The 22,643-nt window shown below is 31.5% G+C and overlaps 1 long non-coding RNA gene across 1 annotated transcript; it reads left to right on the top strand.

Moving 5' to 3' along the window:
• The first annotated feature begins 8,331 nt into the window (after positions 1-8,331).
• On the top strand, positions 8,332-17,084 carry LOC136988910 (uncharacterized). The gene is made up of 3 exons (XR_010882830.1): positions 8,332-8,359; positions 9,902-9,987; positions 17,038-17,084. It is a non-coding gene; the product is annotated as an uncharacterized lncRNA (long non-coding RNA).
• Positions 17,085-22,643: the final 5,559 nt, after the last annotated feature.

Raw genomic sequence — 22,643 nt, 5'->3', positions numbered from 1 at the left:
ATAGAGCATCGACCCGAAACATATTTATGCCTTCAAGTTGAGATATTTATACAAATTATTGTTGAATTAAATTAGCGAGATTGATTTATAAACAGATTTTTGTTAGATTCGAGCTTCTTTTCGTTCAAATTGAGATAATTACAAAATAAATATTAAAAACATATTAACTGAGATAATTACCCTCAAATTATTAAAATGAAGGTGCGGTAAATGTGCAATAGTTTGGACAGAAATCAGTTGGAAAAATAATCTTAGTTCTCTTAACATATTTTATATATGTTATAATTTTCTATGCAAAGTAGTTTAATTCCGAGATTTCTAAGCTATATTTCGGGTTTGATTAACAATACGAAGTATTGATTAACATATTGTTCATATTGTTAATTAAATCATTCGTATTGTTAATTAAATTTCGAAACAGAAAATAAAAGAAAGTGTCTTCTGTAGCAATGTCTTGATTATATAATCGATATATGAAGCAAAATTCTATCAAATATAAATAAAATAAGCAACGTTCTAATCAGTTAGGTCTAATTTCAGTATCGAAGTGGAATAGTTAAAGGAACACTATGGCCAGGATCAGTGTCATGAATTAATTTATAATTTAAGCAGAATCAATTGTGTAAGTTATCATCTTTGTCTTATAGAACTTTTTTCAAATTTTTACAAGAATATTACTTTCAGGTTAACGACGTTCAACTTGGAATTTTACTTGGACATTTTTCTTCCCGATGCCAGACAGTAGAATCAGGATGAATAGCATAATTTCTACACCTTCTTTTCATTTAATATCGTAATACAGTAGAGAGTCGTTAATCCGAATCAATTGGGGAGTGGGGTTGTTCGGATTAGTAATTTGTTCGGATAACCGATTATGTGCGAAAAAATATATTAACCTATCCAATGTTGAAATTTTTCTCCGTTGCGTGTCGCTTCGTGTTGAATTCTTCGTTGCGTGTCGCTTCGTGTTGAATTTTCGTCGATTTTAAGCCTAACGAAAATTTTTATAATAATAATCGAGGCTATCGTACCGTTAAAAATTATTTCTTTATTTTGTACAAACAAAATAAATATATTGAAGAATATAAAAACACGAAAATTATACTTTAGAAGTAAATCTAGTACCAAAAATGTTGTAAAATGTACCAAAATTCTGTACGACACAGTCCGACTGAAAATCGTTCAGATAACCGGCGATTCGGATTACCGGGGTTCGGATTAACGACTCTCTACTGTATTTAATTTAAGGATTTTAATAAATAATAATCGGGTTTTTTCCAATTCCAATTAGTATAAAAGCTTGTATTTTAGTAATATTTTACGTTTCAATTTCATAAAACTTTTTCACATTATTGGGTGCTCTAGCCAGTCGTTAAGTAAGGCTTAGCGCCTTTGCATCATATGCGCTACCTCCTGCATCACGTTCTGTACGCTACGCACTTTGGTTCTTTTCTGTACTAAAAAGGCAAATAATGCTCAACCTTAACCTATTTGCTACCAACGACTCACATGTTACAGACACTGGTAAATCTTACTAGGATGCACAAAGGTCGAGAATTTTAGATATATATTTATCTATTAATTCTATAGAGGTTTCACAACTAATACAACTGTCATAGTTGAATTACTTAGAGATTTCATTCTAAACCCTATAGCGCTATCTCTATTATGGAATCCATAATTATACATCCATAAAAAATACGGAGGAAATGCATTTACAAGTATTGTGGTTCCTAATCGTTATAATTTGTTTGTCAATTTATTCACTTTGCTTTCATGTGTTGAATTTGTTTGTAGTAGATTTACTTATATTTTTATAGTCTAGTGGCTTAGTTTACACTAATAGCTATAGTCTTTAGCCCAAGAGCTTAACTAATTCGCTATAAAGTAATTAAAAATTGTAGCGAAGCAAATTATTATAAACACACGAACCTCCGGCCACCTACGGAAACATTAAAACGTGGCCGCTGTTGGTATTAAATGAAAATAAGAATTACCTCGATTGTTCTTGTAACGTGGAGAAGAAAAACGAAATTTTCGTATATGGAGAGTATGGAAGATGGCTCGCGAATTATATTGTTTATATATAATGGAGAGTCAGTGGCGTAGCGTGGGTGTCAGCCGCCCGGGGCGGAGGAAAATTTCGCCGCTCCCTTATTTAGGTATTTTTACAAGATATTATTATTTATTGTGAAATTTTGCCGCCCCCTAAAAGTGCCGCCCGGGGCGGGCCGCCCCTGCCGCCCCCACTACGCTACGCCACTGTGGAGAGTGGTCGCGAATTATATTGTTTAATTCTAGATTGAACTCTGACTCTATCATCACCAGATGAAAGCATTGAAAAAATTGACACTAACAGAAAGCGTTCTACAAACTCTGAGTACAGATCCAGCATTGTGGCCAAGAATTTTAGGAGACGTCGAAAGAAGTTTTTTAGTAAGACAAGGTCCACCTAAACCATTGCATAATTACAAATTTCCTTCCAATGACACTGGTCGACATTTTAGCGTAAATTATTATACACGAATTTTAAGCAATGGAGAGCAAGTTTTACGAGACTGGCGTAGTGTACTCTCTTTCACAAAACTGCGTTTACTGCTTCTGTTGCAAAATTTTCGGCTGTATAGTTGGTTCTCTTTCAAAGGAGGGTTTTAAAAGTTGGAAGCACCTCAGCGAAACTTTAAAAGAGCATGAAATTTCCAAAAATCATGGCTAGAAATGAACCTAAGGTTAAAGTGTTGTAAAACTATAGATGCGGACTCTCAAAGAACTATTAATGCCGAAACAAATCATTGGAACGAGGTGCTTCTATAGGTGCAATTACTAAAATGCTTCATAAAACTGGTCTGGCTTTTCAAGATACAAGTGACAAGTTGTTTGAGTATAAAAACGGCAATTTCTTAAAAATAGTTGAGTCGCTATCTGAATTTGATCCCATTATGAAAGAGCACGTCCGTGGAGTGCTAAAAAAAAAAGACTAAAGCTCACTATCTCGGGAAAAATATACAAAACGAAATAATAGATCTGCTGCATCAAAGTGTAAAGTGTCATATTATTGATGAAATAAAAAAATCAAAATATTTTTCCATAATTTTAGACTGTACTCCTGACATTAGTAAGGTAGAGAAAATGACTCTTGTAATCAGACATGTTTCAATCAATAAATTTGACGCTGATGTTGAAATTAAAATTAATGAAAGCTTTTTAGGCTTCTTACCAGTGGAAAGATCCACAGGAAAACAAATGTCTGATATTATAATTGGAGAACTTAATGACTTGGGTTTAAATTTGCAGGATATCAGAGGGCAGGGATACGACAAAGGGTCCAATTTTAAGCTTACGAACAAATGAATTTTAGTTTTTAATATAGTACAGAAAAAAATTAATCTAAATTTACGAATACATGTACAGTACTTTACAGTACATACCTGTAAATGTACAGTACATGTTTACAATTTGGTGATGTTTACAGTACATCGCGGACTCTTTATTTGTGAATGTGGTTTCTCTAAGACATTATAAAATGAGATGATTTTTAAGGTTAAATAACAAATACAGTTATTAAAATTATTTTGCGATAGTAGAAAATAAACTAATTTATGTTAAATTTACCAATATCGAGTGATGCTGACAACGACGCCAAACGGTAGATATTGGAACTACCGTGGAAAAACGCCAATAATGAGCACTTAAAGACCGCTAAATAGGACGACAACACAGAAACACAGATGTTTTCATGTTTCGTTCTCTAGCATTTATGATGATTATATTAACATTTACTGTAAATGTACATATTTTAATATGATTTTATGTGCTTTTAACGTTTTTCTAGTGATATTACGACTTCAATATTTGTGGCAGACGGATGTAAATCGAATAAAATGACTTAAACTTGATTTTTATTTTTCCATATACTTTTTTGACAAACGACGTATAATCGAGAACGACGTAACTCGAAGTATACCTGTAGTTTTTAATTTGTTGCTAATATTGCTTTCAATATATTTTAGAAGAAAATGACTACCGCCCAAGGACAAATACAAAGCACGAAACGCAAAAAACAAATCGAACAAAAGGCAAGTTCCATTTATTTTCTAAATTGAAAGGAAATATACAAGGAACTTCGCAATAAAGTAGTCTAAATCTACAGATACAGTATTGGCTTGGCTAAATTCAAAAGTAAAATATAAACAACAAAGTTTTGTGCCAGGAAGCAAATCAGAAAATTCAGAAAGTGGTTGAAATATTTGTCCAGAAATTTTCGAAGAAATCCGTAGATTCCCTGAGAACCACATTTAATGACAAAATTTTTAGTATTTTTCAACTTATTCTAGAACATATTGCAATTATTAAATCCGAAATAAAACGCCTAAAAATGGCTGAGTGGATAAAATCATTAAACACTGGTAATTAATTGGTTGTGGAGTCGTACCTCGCCAATGGGCTGGCCACGCGGAGTTTACCGGGTTTTCTTCCCGTTAGTAACATCTAAATAGGGGCCAGTTTCCCATAAATGACCTCTCTGGAGGCATTCTACCTCGGCAGATCACCCATGTGTCGCGTCGCCGTATATGAATAAAATCAAACCGAAATAAAAGAAATTCGATTATCAAAAACTTTTAATGAATCTATAATAATTTACAAAATAACCAATATACAGTAATTTTGTGGAAAAACTTTACAAGAACTGAATCAACATCGGACTCCTCAATTCGCTTTACTGATATAATAATTATTATTAAAGCTATTTGTTCAAAAAAAAAAAATAAAAATAAAAAACATTTTTTGATTAGTTGTTCAAGAACTCCCTTCTTTAAAAGTGACTAAAAATGTTTGTAAAGAGCAATTCTAAATTTAACAAGCTGTGTCAAAAAATAACTGTTTGAAAACAGCGCTCAAATTCGAATTCCCAAATAAAAATAGAAGAACGAAAATCCATATACTTTTTACAGACAAGAAACTATGACTGAGTAAAAACGGGTCAATGACAACATTGAAGTATTTATTTTATTTTAGTCTGCAACACTTCTTTCGCGAAATAAGCCGGGGGTCCTGGAGGATTCAGAGGTCTTTAGAGAGGGTTCAAAAAGAAAGAAAAATGCCTTAAAAACTTTTTACTAACTTTTTAATAACAAAACTTGCAATGATTTTTAGGGATGATTTAAACTCTTTTAGTGAAGCACAGAAACTTATGCAACTCGTTGCTGAATTTTTTAAATTAAAATTTATTTACTGAAGCTTTATTTTGATGTCTTCTCAAATAATGATTACATTTTTTAAATTCTAAAATGCAATCATTATTTGAAAAGACTTAACTTTGTGTTGAATGTTTTTTATTCTGACAACTTTTATTTCACAGTAATGTAATTTAATTATGTAAAAATTAAGATAGTTGCTTCTATGTTAAATTTTACAATTTTAAAAGACGTAATTATAAGTTTATTTATTTAGTGTTAATTTCTTAACTAACAAGTAAGTTGTTATAGAATATGATGTAGACAAATTATCGTGACCTTCGAAGTATCAAACACAAATTCGTGTTAATAACAACCACTTGGCTTTTTTCCACCTTTATTTAGTTGATACGGTACACGTTTCGGGCCTTATGCCCCTCATCAGTCAACTAAAATAATATAAAATAATGTATACAGCGTTTTTACCGACAAGTTATATAAACATTTAAACGTATATAACATACCAGTTCTTCCCCCAGTATGGCACTTGTACACGGTAAGTTTGGACATTACAAACTCGAGGATAAAAGTTATAAAATTCTTTTACATCTGTTTTGAGTTAAAAAGTACAACTATTTAGTATAACAATAAATTTACATTAACTGTGAATAAAACTGGGACAAGTTCTTACTTTGTTGTTCTCTTGTACTTCTTAGTAGATGGTTAATACACAGTACATTTTCAAAGGTCGTTCGAGCACTTTTGGCTCGTTTATGTTGAGACAGAATCCAGAAAATTTTTTAAAAGACAAATTTGTAGACCAACTTTGGGTATAAGTTTTAGTCTGAACTTTCCCCTGTTGAACGTTGTTTAGGTTTTGCGACATTTAAAATTTGCATAACTACATGGGTTGAAACGAAGTGAGCCTCCTAGCGGTATTTTTGGTAAGATATTGAGATTTATTGTATTTTTAACTAATATTAAAATTTATAATATATTTAACCAGTTTTTATTAATATTTATACTTGTATTTTTGTTTATACAATTTTTTGATTTAATTATAGCAAAACTTTCTTTAAACTTTCTATTATATATGTCTTTTTCTTTATACAAAACTTTGGTGTTGTCCTTATCAATATTACAATTATTTATTAAGCAGTGGTCGTGGAAAACGGATTGCATCCTTTGGTGCTTCATATCAGCTATATGTTCTTTTATTCGTATTTTTAGTTTCCGTTTTGTTTCTCCGATGTAGGTATGTGGGTCTTTGCAAGTACATGGTATTTTGTAAACGACGTTTTTGGATTCTTCGATGTTTTCATTAAGTTGTTTTTTTCCTTTATTTATTATCCGTGATTGCAATTTTTGATATTTTGGTGCCAATTTTATATTTATTTTTCTCATTTCTTTGTTTATTTCTTCGTAGAGTCCTTTTATGTATGGGAAACTTTTGTATTTTATATCTTGGTTTTTTATTTCCTGGATTTGTTTTTCATAGGTTGATTTTTCTATTTGTGTTTCCCATGTATTTATCAATCTAATTGGGTATCCGTCTAGTATGAACTTTTTCTTTAAATTATTTACGTGTTTTTGAACATTTTCAGTCGTCAAAAACGTCGTTTACAAAATACCATGTACTTGCAAAGACCCACATACCTACATCGGAGAAACAAAACGGAAACTAAAAATACGAATAAAAGAACATATAGCTGATATGAAGCACCAAAGGATGCAATCCGTTTTCCACGACCACTGCTTAATAAATAATTGTAATATTGATAAGGACAACACCAAAGTTTTGTATAAAGAAAAAGACATATATAATAGAAAGTTTAAAGAAAGTTTTGCTATAATTAAATCAAAAAATTGTATAAACAAAAATACAAGTATAAATATTAATAAAAACTGGTTAAATATATTATAAATTTTAATATTAGTTAAAAATACAATAAATCTCAATATCTTACCAAAAATACCGCTAGGAGGCTCACTTCGTTTCAACCCATGTAGTTATGCAAATTTTAAATGTCGCAAAACCTAAACAACGTTCAACAGGGGAAAGTTCAGACTAAAACTTATACCCAAAGTTGGTCTACAAATTTGTCCTTTAAAAAATTTTCTGGATTCTGTCTCAACATAAACGAGCCAAAAGTGCTCGAACGACCTTTGAAAATGTACTGTGTATTAACCATCTACTAAGAAGTACAAGAGAACAACAAAGTAAGAACTTGTCCCAGTTTTATTCACAGTTAATGTAAATTTATTGTTATACTAAATAGTTGTACTTTTTAACTCAAAACAGATGTAAAAGAATTTTATAACTTTTATCCTCGAGTTTGTAATGTCCAAACTTACCGTGTACAAGTGCCATACTGGGGGAAGAACTGGTATGTTATATACGTTTAATGTTTATATAACTTGTCGGTAAAAACGCTGTATACATTATTTTATATTATTTTAGTTGACTGATGAGGGGCATAAGGCCCGAAACGTGTACCGTATCAACTAAATAAAAGTGGAAAAAAGCCAAGTGGTTGTTATTAACACGAATTTGTGTTTGATACTTCGAAGAATAATACAACACGGTTTCACAAAAATCAACAATTATCGTGACCTGTTAAATTTTGATTCCTAGGGGTTTTTTTGCGTTTCTCAATGTTTTGACATTACAGGAGCCCAAAAGTGTAAAAAAAAATTACAAAATCGTGTATGTGTTTGCTTGTGTCGACGTCTATTTTGGGTTATATCTAAAGACTGATTAACCAAAAACCTGAAATTTAACATGGTTATTTCTGTACACGGGACGGTGATACTATTAAAGTTTAGTAATTAAAGGACAAGGAAGTAGAGAGTACTGAAAAAGTAATATAAGAGCTCCTGACAGTTTTTTTTAATTTTAAATTTGTTAAAAACAATCGGTTATATCCGGTTATTGCACAACCAAAATCCTGTTTTGTGAAACAAACGATCTTTAGAAAAAGTATTATCAATATAATAGAGATGAACCCCCCCTCTATCTCACCATTCCCTTGACCTTTATATATAAACATTATTTTAAAATAAAATATCATAACAGATGGCGCCACATATACCATATCGAACCTATATCGAACGAAAAACCGTAGATTAGAATACTTTTAATGGCGTTTCGGCGATGTTCGCCAATTGGGCGATTTTACTTCATGGTTTGTAACAGTCTCTACGTAATTGCCATTTTATAAATCAAGAATTTTTGATCATTTATATAACATATAAGTTTGAATTTTTTGTTGATTGTTATTAATGCATTTCACTTATATAATTGTACGTAGTTTGCCTATATATGTAATATTGGTTAATATATAGTATTAACCAATGTTTGCAGATTGCAATTTTATAACCGACTCGTTAGGCATTTTTATGACTTACTCTTTTATAACATTTATATTTGAAGTTTTTGATATTTTTGTATTGATAATTTTTAAAACGCTATTACTAATAATATGACTACAGTAATATTAACTATTAACCTTTACCAGTTTTTAGTATATTTGCTTAAAAAATATACTAAAAACTGGTAAAGGTTAGTAGACTATATAAATATAATATACTAAATATCTCTTCGTAAAAATTTATTATTGGAAGTATTTTTTAATGAGAATTAATAAAAAAATTTTAATAAATAAGGACACTTTATGTTATGGTTATGTTTTGTAGTATCTAGAAATAAAAAAGTCTGGCGCATTGCCACACAACTTTAACTTCGTAAAATGAGTACGGGAAAGTCGTGTAAGAGTTCCTGACAGCGTTAAAAACATCCGGTTATATCCGGTTATTGCACGACTAAATCCTGTATGGCGAAACAAACGATCTTTAGAAAAAGTGCTATCAATGTAACAGTACGAAATAAAGTAGATACAGTGATTAACTTTATTATTGGAAGCTTACTTACATTAACGCTATTACACTATTACGTCATACATCCGTCTGATATCTATTGTTGAAATTACGATTGATATATTTATCATGGAGACTTTGAGAATCTTAACCTTGATTTGACTATTTTGCTTTTACTTTATTTGTAAGTTTATTATTTAACAAATATTATATTAATTATAAGCTGTGATTCTGCAAGTAGATGTAAATCATTTACACAGGTTATAATAACAGGGAATGTCCTTGTCCTCGTTCGAGCTTGTTAGACATCCAACGTTAAACATACAGTATTTATTTTTTAAATTTACTATTACAGATATTCTCAGAAAAAAATACAGATATTGGATTTCTAAAGGCATTCCTCAGACCAATTTTGTTTTTCTTTTGGGTTCCATTTACGAATTCTTCAAAGCAGTAACATATACATATATTTAAAAATATATACCCGGAATGGCAAACCTTTTTGAACCCGCGTGATGATCTGGTGATAAACCGAAAGGATGATTGAAAAAGACAGATGGTAAACCGAAATCGTATGATACGTTACATGCAGATGATTTCTCCTTACGTGTCACAGGTTTGCCATCCCGGATATATACTGTACCTTGAAATATTTTATACTTCTGTTTTCTGTATTATTTTTGATTTATTAAATTTGATGAAAATTCTTTAAACATTTTGATTAAGTTTTCAACTAATTATTGAAGAAAATTTTATTTTTAGTAGACAGAGTTTTTATATGATGTTAAAAATATTATTTTTAAATATTCTAGTTGCTCACAGCAATTTACTATTTATTATTATTATTACAGAATTAGTGTTTCACGTTTCTCATTATATAATAGCCAATTCATGAAGTAGAACTAACATGGTATTTGAAATATGGAAGAATATTTGGGTACGTTAGCAAGGTTATTTTCTTTTGAAAGTTTGCTATTAGTTTGCTTAATTAAATATATGCTAATATAAATGAGAATCGTCCTGCAATCTACCTTGACATTTAAAATATATAAACTTTAAATGATATATGCACACAGTAAAATCTGCTTATTGTAATCATGGATATTGTTATCAATCGTATAATATTATTAGAGCATGTTCTAAAACATATAAGTTAATAATAATAATTATAATTAATAAAGCTACTATTTATATATTTTACATCATTTTAATATGTCCTTTTTAATGAAGAATCAATAAAAACAGAACTTGAACTCATTGTAACAATATTAACTTTTACTGTTTAATGTTATTACTTATCAATATAGACGAGTCTCAGATTACAACAAGCGAAGCCCATTGTATGCATGATAATTATTATTATTTAATATAAATTTACAAATTTTATGGTATATTTGGTAATTTCTGTTATATGTTTGTATGAAAATAATATATATATAATAATTAATTTCATACATATAAAGAACTAATGATAACAGTTTCGACTTTTTTTGAGTTTATGTTTATTATTTACCATTCGATGCGTATCATGTTGTCGTCTATTTAATGTTAAAACTAAGACACCGTGCGACTTTATATTATCGTCATAGAATTGAGACAGAGCGTTGTGTTTTTGTAATTAAAATTTTTCGTTTATTTCCTATTATATTGATAATTAATAAAACCCAGCGTGTCCCCATTATTGTCAATTATAGTTCTTTGTGATAAATGTATCGCCCCTAGTCTCAGGTTGTTAAGACCTTTATTAAGTCCTGTAAAAGACATCTGTAACCTAGAAAGTACCAATACGAAGTATTAGTACAAATAAATTATCTTTCGCTCCATCTAACCCCAGTGCTGGCACGTGTTTGAATTTTTACTTTCCCGGCTCTGTTATGTATAATACAAGGAAAGTATGGCCATCGATCTAAAAATGAATCTCAAGATTTTTACATTTTTGGACATATTAAAATGTTTTTACATTGTTTCAAGAGACCTTGAAACATCCAGAAATGCAAAAATATTCGGGGCGCAAGATTTCGTTTTCCCTCTTTTAATCTTAATAACTCCTGTGCTTTTTGTCGAAAATTTCTGCAATTTTTCAGGGACGTTTGTGTATTAGGGAATTAATACAATTAAATTTTGGTGGTTAAAAGTTGAGGGAGTGGGAAAACAAAGAGGAGTCGTGTGTCATATTTCGAGTAAGGTTGGACTTAATGATGTTTTTACTCGTTATTAGCATTTATAATTTTTTATAAACCCATCCCTGCAATCAAAATGAAGCTTTCTGCCATTTTATAATAATTACAAATATAAAAATTAAAAATAAATACAAATATACAAATATGTCATAACAGATAGCGCCACACACGCACTTTTAAATGTTGCCTGGAAAGTTAAGCAACACGTTGCTGGATTTTTTTGTAAGGGTGTGCATATAAATATGGATATGTTTGTGAGCGTGAGAGAGAAAGTGTGTTGTGAGTGTGTGATCAGAAAAAAACGGTTACTGGCTACACAAGAAGGCAATTCTCTCGGCGTCGTTTGTTTTGTTCTTGTGTTCTGTTCGTTTTTGGCACCCATTTTCCGTTAGGCGCGGTCAATGCGGCTTTTTTTGCTCCCTACAACGTATCTATTTACCAATATGCTGTTTATCATACATTGTTTCAATTTCTTGACAACATTTCTCGGTATTATACGTTTCGCCTTGTTGCAAAAATGAAAAATAGATAACGCCTGTATCACTCTTGCCCGGATAAAGGACACCATAACCTTGCCTGGATAAAGGATCAGTTTGGCTGCTTCTTCCACATTTAGCCATTGCGCAGATGTCGGTAATTATCGTAGAGGATCCATTTTTTATCGAACATTTCAGAGCATTATACCTTTATTTTTGTTCCAGAATATTAAAGAATAGTAGTTTCAAATGACCTGCCGCTTTTGCTGAGTTTGTTTGGCACCCATTCGTCAAGCTTCTTGACTTTTCCCAGGCCTTTACATTTCAAGAAATCGTCAAATAATGAACAATGAACAACAAGGGAGAAAATTTAACTCTGAAAAACAGTAATTTCATTTGCAACTACCCAATATATTCAGGTTACCGTTATATACCCAATATACAGGTTGTATTTATTTTGAAGCCCATCGATCGAAATATTTTGTATCAAGTACACACATAAAATATTTCAATCGTCTTAAGAGTGTTTAAATTTTCGTAAAAAAAAGTTGAAACATGTTATGAGTTAAATGAAGTATTTTCGATGTCATTTTGAATATATTCAAACAGGAGTATAGAAATCTGATTTGCAGGATCTTCTTTATCGTTTTTAAATTAATTCAGTCATTATGCTATCTTTTTATTGTTTTCTATTATTAGTTTTAAAATATATGTACAGTGGAACCTGGTTAACTCGAACCGGAAAATCTCGAAATCTCGTTTTCTCGAAGTCATTTTCTTTTCCCCGATCATCTAGTATAACATGTTAAATGAAGCAGGTTAATCTAATACACAAAATAACACCTTTTACTTATAGCTGAGATAATTTTAATTAGAAAACTAACGTTTTCGGCTTACTCAATAAGCCATCTTCAGGTTCTAACATTCGAAAAAAGGAACATTATCGTTCCATTAACAGAATACAAATGTTTGAAAAAAATTCAAACCGTTAGCAACGGACAAAAAAAGAAGAACATGGTAATATAAGTAAATAAATATACAAAAATAAATAAAAACAAAAAAGGAAGAACATGGTAATACAAATAAATAAATATACAAAAATAAATAAAAACAAATAAAGTAAGAACAAAGTAATATAAATAAATAAATATACAATCAAATCGTCATAGTGGGAAACGATTCCACTGGTGATGCTTTTTTAAAACAGAGTGGCAGATTATCGAGGAATGATGCCAAAACAAGCTAAGACAAGCCTACGAGTTCGTCATACATCTCTTAACTACGAATTTCCAAGCTGTTGGTAGGCTGTCAGCGTCCCTCGCATTTATGCATGCCTCTCCCAACTTGCTTTTATAAATTTCAATTTTTTCTGCGGTGCCTGCTAACGTTGGGGAGCTCAAGGGTTTTACAATATCCGCTTCCTCCCATTTAATTACTGAGCCTTGGGTCTGCGCGTATTGCGAAAGTACTGTTGCGTTGGAGCCTTTCCTGACATCATACTTGTGTTCCTTAAGTCTTTTCCCTAAAGTTCTTGTTGTGACTCCAATGTAGTCTTTTTCGATACCCAGCTCCGCGTTCTCGTACGGGATTTTGTATACTCCTGCTTTTTCTTCCTTTTTGATACGATCCTTATCATTTCTTAAGATTGTGTATAGGTTCGGAGCTCTTTTTAGAACCATTCTGGTCTCCTTGCGATTTGCAATTTCTTTCATGATACCTTTTGAACTCTTGTTGTAAGTAAACTTTGTGATTTTATTGGGAACATATTTTGAATCTCTTGTTGTGCCCATCTCATACTTTTTAACTAATCCTGCTATTGTGCCTTTTTTATAACCTAGGGATTCTGCCACTTGCGTGATTCTGTCGATTTCTTTATCTTTGTTAACAACGTTGTCACAATATATATAGGCCCTTCTGATAAGAGCTCGGAATGCTGCCAGTTTGTAATGGTATGGGTCGTTAGAATGCGATGGAATATAAAGTGGGCTGTGTGTAGGTTTTATGTACACGTTGGTGGAAAAATGCCCTTCCTTGAACACAATATTGATGTCTAGAAAATGGATAGCGAGGGAACTCTTTTGTTCCATTTTTAATTTTAGGCCGTCATTGTTGCTGTTTACCCTTTTCACGAAATTACCTATCATACTATTATTCTTCCAAACAATAAGAACATCGTCCACGTATCTCTTGAAATATAATACATCCTTTCTAAAATCATACAGGACTTTTTTCTCCAGTTTTCTAATGACCAACTCGCACAATACTCCTGAGAGCGGACTTCCCATTGGTACTTCCCGTTTTTGCCTGTACGCTTGGCCGTTGAAACTAAAGCAGGATTCATAACATACTAGATTGACCATCTCTGATATCTCCTCGTTGTAACGTGCTAATTCCGGGTTTACATCAAATAAGAACTCTAAAAGGGCTTCCTTGCAAGACTCGATTTTTACGGAGGGATACATGTTTTCATAATCAAATACCGTTGCCACTTCCTCTTCCATTAATGCTAAGTTTTGTATCTCCTCGACCACTTTGGCAGGATCTTGTGCCACCAGTGCGCTGTTATCAAGCTGAGAGGATATAAATTTGTGTAATCGCTTTTCTAAGATGAAAGTCGGTCCTTTGCGTTTTTCTACTATTGGCCTTATTTCCTTCCCTTCTTTGTGAGTCTTGGCGAATGCAAACAATCTTGGCATCCCTGGTCTTGCGTTACTGCATTTCTTAAGAAAGGGTAAAATAGTGTTAAGTTTTGTTCCCGCTAGCTTTTTGACTCTCCTATCAATGCTCTCGATGATTTTGTATTCGACTTTTTCACATTCTGTTTTTGTTATGTAATCCTCTAACGCTTTGTTGTACGTTTCTCTTTTCATAATAACTAAAAGTTTACTTTTGTCCGCTCTTGTAGCTATTAAATCGTTCACCCTCAACCATCTTTTAGTAAACTGGATGTAACTGTTCTTGCTTCCTCCTTTCTTCCAATTTGCTTGGTTCTTAATAACCGTCTTCCATCTGAAATAATCCTTTTCTAAGGAATCCAGCCCTACAATTCCTCTTTCAATTTCTTGAATCGATGTTTCCCAGTCTTCTGAATTCATTGGGACAAAGTTGGGGCCTTTCTCTAGAACCTCTTTTACCTTCGCTGGAACTTCTATCTGGTCCCACATGGTGAATGTTGGAAAGTTCCTCCTGGTTCTTTTAATTGTTTGTTTAGTGATGATCCATTTCATTTTTCTGACAAAGTTTTTCGTTGTATTTTTATAAACCTTATCCGTTAGTTGAATTACTCCTTTGTTAATTTCCAATAACATTTCCGGATCTTCATCATGTATCTTATTTTCAAGGTTTATAAGCTCATGCAAGACTCCGTATTTCTTGTTTTTAGCTATCCTGATGGACTTACGTAGGCACGCAATGCAAAATTTAACTTTTAAAGAGCGGCATTCTTTTGGGACGCTGAGTCTATAAATAGGCATCGGAAATACCTTATTTCTGAAACACTCCTTTAAAAACTCCAGTTTGCCATTAGCCTTCACCAGTCGTAAAGCCAACCTTCTGTACTCCTTATAGTATTTAACCGGTGCCGTCATTACCCATACCATTACAAACTGGCAGCATTCCGAGCTCTTATCAGAAGGGCCTATATATATTGTGACAACGTTGTTAACAAAGATAAAGAAATCGACAGAATCACGCAAGTGGCAGAATCCCTAGGTTATAAAAAAGGCACAATAGCAGGATTAGTTAAAAAGTATGAGATGGGCACAACAAGAGATTCAAAATATGTTCCCAATAAAATCACAAAGTTTACTTACAACAAGAGTTCAAAAGGTATCATGAAAGAAATTGCAAATCGCAAGGAGACCAGAATGGTTCTAAAAAGAGCTCCGAACCTATACACAATCTTAAGAAATGATAAGGAGCGTATCAAAAAGGAAGAAAAAGCAGGAGTATACAAAATCCCGTACGAGAACGCGGAGCTGGGTATCGAAAAAGACTACATTGGAGTCACAACAAGAACTTTAGGGAAAAGACTTAAGGAACACAAGTATGATGTCAGGAAAGGCTCCAACGCAACAGTACTTTCGCAATACGCGCAGACCCAAGGCTCAGTAATTAAATGGGAGGAAGCGGATATTGTAAAACCCTTGAGCTCCCCAACGTTAGCAGGCACCGCAGAAAAAATTGAAATTTATAAAAGCAAGTTGGGAGAGGCATGCATAAATGCGAGGGACGCTGACAGCCTACCAACAGCTTGGAAATTCGTAGTTAAGAGATGTATGACGAACTCGTAGGCTTGTCTTAGCTTGTTTTGGCATCATTCCTCGATAATCTGCCACTCTTTTTAAAAAAAGCATCACCAGTGGAATCGTTTCCCACTATAACGATTTGATTGTATATTTATTTATTTATATTACTTTGTTCTTACTTTATTTGTTTTTATTTATTTTTGTATATTTATTTATTTGTATTACCATGTTCTTCCTTTTTTGTTTTTATTTATTTTGTATATTTATTTACTTATATTACCATGTTCTTCTTTTTTTGTCCGTTGCTAACGGTTTGAATTTTTTCAAACATTTGTATTCTGTTAATGGAACGATAATGTTCCTTTTTTCGAATGTTAGAACCTGAAGATGGCTTATTGAGTAAGCCGAAAACGTTAGTTTTCTAATTAAAATTATCTCAGCTATAAGTAAAAGGTGTTATTTTGTGTATTAGATTAATTATTGGCTGAGCTAGTATCTGCTTTATGAAGCATGTTAACTCGAATTCGTCGAAATTCGAAGTCCCATTCGAGTTAACCAGGTTCCACTGTATTTTACTTTTCAACTTAAAAGTAATGGAATAGATTTCGTGTTAATATTTTGTTATTTATTTTTTAATGCATTTTCATAGAGCGTACGAAGGTTTCACACCTTATTTATACATAGCAAAACCAGAATATTTAAAAAATATTATGGTGAAAGACTCAAATATTTTTAAATCGACGAGTAAGTACTGTATGTCTTATTTAAATACAAAATTTTCAGGATATTTAATTTTTTTATTGGATTTTAGCTGTTAGTAATTTATATGTATTTAATTTATTTTTTGTCAGTTGTTTTTGTTCAAGCGGCGTATTAATTGTATTGTTGGGAATAATAATCGCATGCGACACAGCATTACTGAGCAAACGTACTAAATAAATTAGTATTGTTATGTATTAGTATTGTAATATTATGATTTTCGTTTAAAGATTTTTAGCATAAGAAATATTTTGCGTTTTAACTTCTGTTTTGTATTACTTAAGTTAAAGTTTATAATTTTTCTTGTATCCTACTTATTTTATAGAAATTTCAAACTGGAAATATAATTTTCGATCAAATTTTGACGGCCGGCCGTGACCAGCAATGGAAGAAAATTTGGACAATTATTTCTCCAATATTTACTAGTGGTAAAATGAAAAAGGTAAAAATAACATTTAGTTATTCAAGGAATAATAAAAATGCTGATAATTGGAAATTAAAATAAAAAATATATTAAATTATTTAAAATTAATATTATAAATTATTGCTTGAAATTGTAAGGATTAATTTTTCAAGTGTAATTGAGACATAACGAATTTAAAACAAAACGAACTTTTCTCTTTATATGATTTTGTCGAAAGTATTAAGGAAAAAACCCCGGCGATTAGTATAATACTGTATTTCAATGCGCTTTTATAAACGTTATATATTTTTTACTTTAGTTTTATCTCTTTTTCTGATGATATATATTTTGTTCATGTTTTCATTAAGATGGCTCCTTTAATAGCAGAATGTGCAAATAATTTGATTAAAAACGGCATGGAAATTGCAGAGAAAGGAGGCGTTTTTCATTGCAAATTGTAAGTACAGTATTTTATTTTGATGCTCTAAGTCTTTGTCCTTATTATATTATTAAAACCTTTTTATATTTTTAATTATTATAAAATGGCAAAAAACTTAATTTTGAGGGAAAGGATGCGTTTTATAAAAAAAAATTATAAATGCTAATCACGAGTAACATCGTTTTAATTTACTAAGCGTAACTTTTGGCCTTTTTTGAGTAACATCAATCACACAGAGATATATTAATTGATTATGTAGACTTTGTTATTGTATTGTAGGGACTCTTCAGTCCTTTTTTACAGATAGTATTCAATTATTTAACACAGATTGGTATTAAAACTGGGCAATTAAACTGGACATAGTATATTAAAAAAATCTTTTTTTCAAAAAAGGTTTTTAAATTCAATTTTATATCAGTTTATTTATTTATTTATTTAATTTTTAAATTTTATCAATTGTACTTTTACCCATATACAGGTTTTTTTTAATATATGAATATATCCAGTTTAATTGCCCAGTTTTAATACCAATCTGTTAAATAATCGAATACTATTTTTAAATGAGCAATTATTTATTGTGAATTATGAAATGGCTGCAATTTTTAATCATATTTTAAATTTATTTCATTTAAAATATATGCTCTTTACATTCAAATTAACAGTGTCTTGCCCCTGTACATCATACTTTTCGTTTAACAATAGCGTCGTGCCAGTCATCTATCATAAACCTCTCAGGAAAAAATTTTTGAATTGAAATAAGATGACTTCCTATTTGCATCGGAAGTTTGTATATAGTTAATCGGGGCCTCCGCTCCCTAAGCTTTCTATATCTGTCATATTTGGGCTAATCTATTTCCATTCTCGAGCTTAAGGAAAGACGAACGGACGACAGTGGGATAGGTCTCCAATTTTTTTCAAATTGCAACCCAAAAACGTCTGAAGAGGGGTTAATAGAATCCGAAATGAATTTTCGAATACAATAATAAAGTCTACATAATCAATTAATGTATCCCCGTGTGATTGATATTACTAAAAGTAGCCAAAATTTAAGCTTAGGTAATGATGATTGAACCCACCAGCGGTTTCTTCCACAATAAACTACCGAACACTGGTAGTTAGTCGTTGGTTCGTGTCTTTCCAAAGGTCTGGTCACATGAAGTTTCCTGGGAATTCTTCACGTTTGTAACATTTAAATACGGGACAGTTTCCCATAAAAAGTCATTCCCCCGGCAGATCGCCCACGTGTAGCGTTGCCATATACAAACAAACAATGACATTTGAATAAATCAAAACTTAATCGTAACACGCAACTTGTCATAAATATTATTAAAATTATTTAACTTTCCATACTTTCTATCAGAATAGAATTACTTTAAATCTATGCCCAATTGATAGATAAATTTTTACTTTTTGATAAATTTTTAGAATAATAAGAATTGACCGATTTTACTGGTGGCCATTCTTTCCCTCTGTTATATAATAACAGAGGGAAAGCATGGTGATTGGTCGGAAAATGACCCCCAAGATTTTTACATTTTCAGACTCGAGACACCTTGGAACGTCCAGAAATGCAAACAATGGGACTTTTTTTTGTATGTATGGATGTTAAAGTGTGGGGAGCACGATTTTGTTCACGCTGTTTGAAGCCTAATTACTCCCGTGCATTTTGTCGAAATTTTGCAGAGAGGATTTTTTATTTATTTATTTATTTATATTTAAAGATAAGAAGGGCTGTCTGTGTAAGCAACAGACTTTGCCCTGTATGATAAGGAAGGAAGAAGTAATAGAAAGTAGAATTAGAGAAAGAGGAAATAAAGGAGGAAAGGAAAGTGTGAAATAAGCAACCTTAAGCCCAAGGGACCCCATGGGCGTCTGCCTCGCTTTTATTAAAAGAAAACAATTAAAGTATATTGGAGTCAATTACAAATAGAAATTACATAAATAACATAGTTAATTGACTATGTTAGTGGCTGGTTTGCCAACAATCACATTACAATTTACATTATGTACATTATTTACACAAGTAGGTCCAGTTAGTAACGTCGTCGTCATCGTCGTTGTTACTCTACTCATTTGGTTGTTGTATCTGATATCTTGATCTTCGTTTTCTCAGTTGTCATGGTTTTCGTGGTTTTGTTCATTTGTGTTTGTTGTTGTGGGCGTCGTTATAGTTGTGATGTTTTCATTTTGTCAAAGTCATGGTTAGCATTGTTGTCTTTGTCGTTTTCGTCGAGTGTTTTATTGTTCATCATTGTTGTCTTGATCTTGTTCCTAGTTGTTGTGGTCATCTTGATTCTCGTCGTCGTTCTGATCATTATCTCGGTTTTCTATAATTGGTGGTATTAGTGCTTTACTATCTCGTATGAATTTTGTCATGGCTTTTAGTAATTTGTCACAGGCGAACAAGTCTTGTGTTTTGGGTGGCCAATTGTGACCCTCCTAGGGAAATTGACGCTATTAAATTTTGGTGATTAAAGGTCAAGAAGGTGGGGGAGATAAAGGAAGTTGGTCTTGGCATATCTCGAGGAGGATCTAACTTAATGACGATTTTACTAGTTTCTTTTAATTTACTAAGCTTAAATTTTGGCTACTTTTAGTAATATCAATCACACGGGGATACATTAATTGATTATGTAGACTTTATTATTGTATTCGAAAATTCATTTCGGATTCTATTAACCCCTCTTCAGACGTTTTTGGGTTGCAATTTGAAAAAAATTGGAGACCTATCCCACTGTCGTCCGTTCGTCTTTCCTTAATCTCGAGAATGGAAATAGATTAGCCCAAATATGACAGATATAGAAAGCTTAGGGAGCGGAGGCCCCGATTAACTATATACAAACTTCCGATGCAAATAGGAAGTCATCTTATTTCAATTCAAAAATTTTTTCCTGAGAGGTTTATGATAGATGACTGGCACGACGCTATTGTTAAACGAAAAGTATGATGTACAGGGGCAAGACACTGTTAATTTGAATGTAAAGAGCATATATTTTAAATGAAATAAATTTAAAATATGATTAAAAATTGCAGCCATTTCATAATTCACAATAAATAATTGCTCGTTTAAAAATAGTATTCGATTATTTAACAGATTGGTATTAAAACTGGGCAATTAAACTGGATATATTCATATATTAAAAAAAACCTGTATATGGGTAAAAGTACAATTGATAAAATTTAAAAATTAAATAAATAAATAAATAAACTGATATAAAATTGAATTTAAAAACCTTTTTTGAAAAAAAGATTTTTTTAATATACTATGTCCAGTTTAATTGCCCAGTTTTAATACCAATCTGTGTTAAATAATTGAATACTATCTGTAAAAAAGGACTGAAGAGTCCCTACAATACAATAACAAAGTCTACATAATCAATTAATGTATCTCTGTGTGATTGATGTTACTCAAAAAAGGCCAAAAGTTGCGCTTAGTAAATTAAAACGATGTTACTCGTGATTAGCATTTATAATTTTTTTTTATAAAACGCATTCTTTCCCTCAAAATTAAGTTTTTTGCCATTTTATAATAATTAAAAATATAAAAAGGTTTTAATAATATAATAAGGACAAAGACTTAGAGCATCAAAATAAAATACTGTACTTACAATTTGCAATGAAAAACGCCTCCTTTCTCTGCAATTTCCATGCCGTTTTTAATCAAATTATTTGCACATTCTGCTATTAAAGGAGCCATCTTAATGAAAACATGAACAAAATATATATCATCAGAAAAAGAGATAAAACTAAAGTAAAAAATATATAACGTTTATAAAAGCGCATTGAAATACAGTATTATACTAATCGCCGGGGTTTTTTCTTTAATACTTTCGACAAAATTTTATTTAATTGTTTTCTGTAACGTAAAACAGAGATTTCAGAATCAGTAAGTACAGTACAAATTATTGAGAGCGGTGGGCCATTTAATTGCAGCACTTCTGTCAATACTAGTTGTAGGTAAACTAAGCTTTTCATTACCTTTCTACCTACGTCGTATGTTTGTAGCTTGTGCTATTATTTAAGATCTTAGTTGTGCCTTTTAGATTTAAGTCTTTTATATAAATAATATAAAAGACTTAAATCTAAAAGGACAGCAATTTTCAAATAGCAGATCTACAGATTTCCACTGACTTCTGTCTGTCCGCACGTTCTTCCTTAATCTCGAGAACGGAGTTAGATAAATGAAAATGGAGACCAGGGCCAAGATCCCAAACGTCTTATAAGATACGACATAGTATCTCTCCAATATCGTAAAGTTATCAGAAAATAACAATATTTTACATTTCGTATTCATGAATGAATGATTCGTAAATTTTACGGTAAAACAGACAAAATTGTTAACCTATACTATGTAACCCTATTCGCGACGTCTATGTTAATATGAAGTTGTATAATTATGTTAAACGAGTAATCGTAAGTTACGACAAAATGCTGCATAGGTTTCTTTTATCTTATTTTACAAAAATATTCGCCAAGGTTAAAAACTTTTTCTCAAACGTCGAAGAATGCAATTCTTATTACAGCAATCTGTAATAAAACAATTTACCGAGAGGCAATAATTATTTTAAAAACACCAAATATAGACTGAAAATAAATATTAATAATATGTTTTTGAATACTGTACTTTCAAAATATTCACACGTTATTAGATCGAACTTAGGAAATAACCGGTATTCGGGCGAAGAGACACCAATTAAATGGTAACGACATCATGGCTGATTTGAGTTAGTTGTATATCGTTACTTAGATCATATGCCCTCAATAATTAAAATGTTTTATTAATTCACTATTTCCGAAATGGAAACACACTTATTATTTTGTTCTAAATATGTTACCCATCATATTATGTATTGTAAAACTGTATGGTTTTAGTGCATTCTCTGTATATATTATATCTAAATTAATTGTAATTTTGTTTTTATTAATAAATGCGATACAAATGCCATGAGCTACTCTCCCTTTCGCCACGTAACCTGTCACACTGTTCACCTTCTACGCTTCCATAACTGATCTCTCTCATTTCCTAACGTTTTCAACCAGGTAATACAAATGAATCATCCTGATCTTTTTGATCTTTGCTAGGATTTTA

This window comes from Centruroides vittatus, unplaced genomic scaffold (genome assembly GCF_030686945.1).
Source record: "Centruroides vittatus isolate TY-2023 unplaced genomic scaffold, ASM3068694v2 scaffold_386, whole genome shotgun sequence".
Lineage (NCBI taxonomy): Eukaryota > Metazoa > Arthropoda > Arachnida > Scorpiones > Buthidae > Centruroides > Centruroides vittatus.
The sequence above is the reverse complement of the archived record's forward strand: the minus strand, read 5'-3'. Positions and strand labels throughout refer to the sequence as shown.